Genomic DNA, 3,491 nt, shown 5'->3' with positions numbered 1-3,491 from the left:
AGACTGAATATTATCTATATTACTAACATTACAGAGAGATTAAAGTAGATGTCACACGTCCAGATTTGATGGATGACCCTATGTGGTCCTATGTGAGCCTATGTGACCGCTATGTGAACCTAAGGGTCCAGTTGTCAGGTCAACCGGTAATGATTTATGACCCCAGCCTGATTTATGACCCTATGTAATGATTTATGACCCCCCTGATGGTTAGGTGGGGGTCTTTGGGTAAGGGTCCAGTTGTCAGGTCAACCGGTAATGATTTATGACCCCAGCCTGATTTATGACCCTATGTAATGATTTATGACCCTATGTCCTGTTGTAGCAGGCATGCCCATATTTGGGCTTCCGGTCAGGACATCCTGGCCGGGGTGGGGGTCTTTGGGGTAAGTGTCAAGTTGTCAATGTCGTAAATCAGAAAAAGATCATGATTTATGACCCTATGTAGTGATTGATGCCCCAATGGTTTGTAGAAGGGGGGCATGCCCATATTTGGGCTTCCGGTCAGGACATCCTGGGCTTTTTGGGGTAAGTGACCAGGTGTCATGTCAAACTGTTCCTGGATGTCTAGTGTTGGGGGGTTGTTAATGAACATTTCAAAGAGGCTGGCTTTGCAGAAGCCTTATAAAGCCCCAGAACAATTCCTGTTTAAGACTGTACAAGATCTTAAGAATAACCATGGAATTTGGGATCGGTGGCAAAGCGGTGATGACTGTAACAACTGAAGCGGGTCCTCGGTTGGTACATAGAGCACGGGCCAAGTATCAACCCGCAATATATGATGCTCCAAAAAAACGTTTTTTAAATGTGTATAGAAGCCAAATACCTCCATCAAATGCGCTGAAAGATCAAGTGTTGATGTCTAATGGACAGCTGTGGGGGTATCGGTTTGATTACGTGGCCTGTAGAGTGACCCTCTATACGGTCGCTGAAGGAGAAGAATATACAGACCAGACTGTAGGCTTGGACTATGGTGTTGAAGACTGGTCGGTTTTTCGCAAGGTTGTGTGTCCTGAACTGCGCCTTATCACCAAGGGGTATAGTGTGTTCACGGGGCACGAGACCCGTTGGGAAGGTACCCCTGACTCCTCAGGAAGAATATTTCACAGGGTGAAAATACAACGACAGAATGGACGTCCCTGCGGCTGCGTGGAGTTCTATATCGGCACCCAGGAAATCCGAAACCAAAACCTTCGGGAGGGGGGCCATACTGGGGATACCAGACTGCGTCTGCTTATTCCTTTTAAAAGTTGGGATGTACTGGAATTGAACATGTTGAAGGCGTTGGATGATCTCTTTGTACAGAGCCAACAGAGGCAGAGCCTTGTGCATTTAAAGAAGTGCATAATATATACGAATCTTGAAGATTACGTTTCAAAAGAGCCTCAAGAAGATACAACTTCAGAAGAAAACTAAGTACGGGGAGTCTTTAACCACGCCCAGATACCCAAAGGCGGGGTTCTACAATAAAAGCAAAAGCAGCCGGTTCTTCATTTCATCATAGACCATGGATATCCCTACCTTCTACGAGGACTCCGCTACGTCATGGGGCCCCGAAACTAAGGACTCAATGCCTCGCAGCCCTACACTCTACTCACCCCTGGCAAGACCCTCGACACCCCCTACATGTACCCAGCCTGAGGATGTGTTTGATGGGGTGGTCAGTACTATTTTTGTGGATACCATCAAGGCCTCTGTAGCTACACTTTTAGACTTGGTGATTGGCGACTATATAAGAGAAAAATGCATCGGCTGTGAGATCAATCACCCCAGCCAGCGTCGTCATCCTTGCCTATACGACCCTCCGAGATACTACTTTTTCAATCATTTTGAGGAGCTGGTGAAAAGACTGTGGTCCCGCAGGTTTATACCATCGCTGGTCAGCGCCCTGGAGTCTATGGGTCTTGTGCCGTCTATCCCTAGAGTTTACGGGGTAACCGAGGCCTTCCTACATGAACTGAAGGAGGCAATTTTCATCCACGAGAAACTCAAAGAAATCCGACACACCCTGGTGACCGACAACAAATACCGGGAAGCTGTGGTGGCTGATGTGGTGCTTTTCTGGCTCAATAAATCCCAAGAGACCGAGTGACATTTTGTTATTTAGAGCTATGGGTAACTATGTGTCTACGATGTTGGAGCGAATAAATACATTTTTTCTTTTGAGAGACCTTACAAATGTTATGCATCAGATTATTGAAAATAAAGTGAATAATGTATCGTTCTACACGACACACAATACCTGGGCTAATGTCGAGCGTTTGTTGAAAATGGAACAAATCATGAATCATGTACGACATACGGGTGGGAGTTTGCAATGGACACAAATGGTATCAAGAATTGTTGATGAGTCTGAAGAGCTAGAAGTAACTTTGGCTAAGATTTTGCATTATTTGTTTGAACCCCCATTTAATGTGAACGTGTATCATATTTGTTGTTTATATACTTATATATCCGACGTGTGTGTTTTAAAAATTCAGCGGCACAAACCTGTACATCTAAACCATATATACAGGGTGTTGCATGATGTGATTGTTGAGAAAACTGGGACTTGTATCTTGCAACAAATCCTGAATTGGTTGTATACGTAATACTTGGTGTTAAAAAAATAAAAATTCTCAAACTGAAATGTTGTCGTTATTTGAAAGTTGCTCATTAACGTTATTGTACCTCAGAGAGGCAAGAAGGATGGCTGAACAGCTGTTGAAAAACATTTATTATAATCCCTCTAACCCCGGGTCTTATGGTGGTAAAGAGCGTTTACAGAGAGCAATAGCCGAAGAAACAGGTAGCCTGTTAAGCGATGCTAAAGTGAGTGAGTGGTTATCAGAGCAGGATGCCTATACTCTCCATAAATCTGTAAGAAAACATTTTCCAAGAAATAGAGTTTTTTCTACGCATCCCTTATCCCAATTTCAGGCGGATCTATGCGACATGCAGGCCCTTGCCGATAAAAATGATGGAAATCGCTACATGCTAACGGTTATAGATATTTTCTCTAAAGTAGCCTTTGTAAGGGTTTTAAAAAATAAGAGCGGGGCCGAGGTAACCCGGGCCTTTGACTCGATCTTGAAGGCAGGAGGAGCACCCAATAAAGTGCAGACTGATGGAGGAAAAGAATTCTTCAATAAGACATTTCAGAAGCTGATGAATAAGTATAACATAATACATTTTGCTACAGGCTCGGATTTGAAAGCTTCGGTTGTGGAACGCTTTAATAGGACTTTGAAGGAGCGGATGTGGAGATATTTTACAGCTCACAACACACACCGATATCTCGATATAGTTCAGGATTTAGTAAAGGGGTACAATAACAATTATCATAAGAGTATAAGGATGAAACCGTCGGAGGTGTCTTCTGAAAACTCTTTTCAAGTCTTTAAAAATCTGTATGGTTTGTTCCCCGTTCGCCGTAAGAAAAAAATTAACTTTAAATTCAACGTGGGTGACTTGGTGCGTATATCTAAATTGAGGGGTGTTTTCGACAAAAA

The sequence above is a fragment of the Salvelinus fontinalis genome, chromosome 21, assembly GCF_029448725.1.
Source record: "Salvelinus fontinalis isolate EN_2023a chromosome 21, ASM2944872v1, whole genome shotgun sequence".
Taxonomy (NCBI): domain Eukaryota; kingdom Metazoa; phylum Chordata; class Actinopteri; order Salmoniformes; family Salmonidae; genus Salvelinus; species Salvelinus fontinalis.
This window is presented reverse-complemented; position numbering follows the sequence as displayed.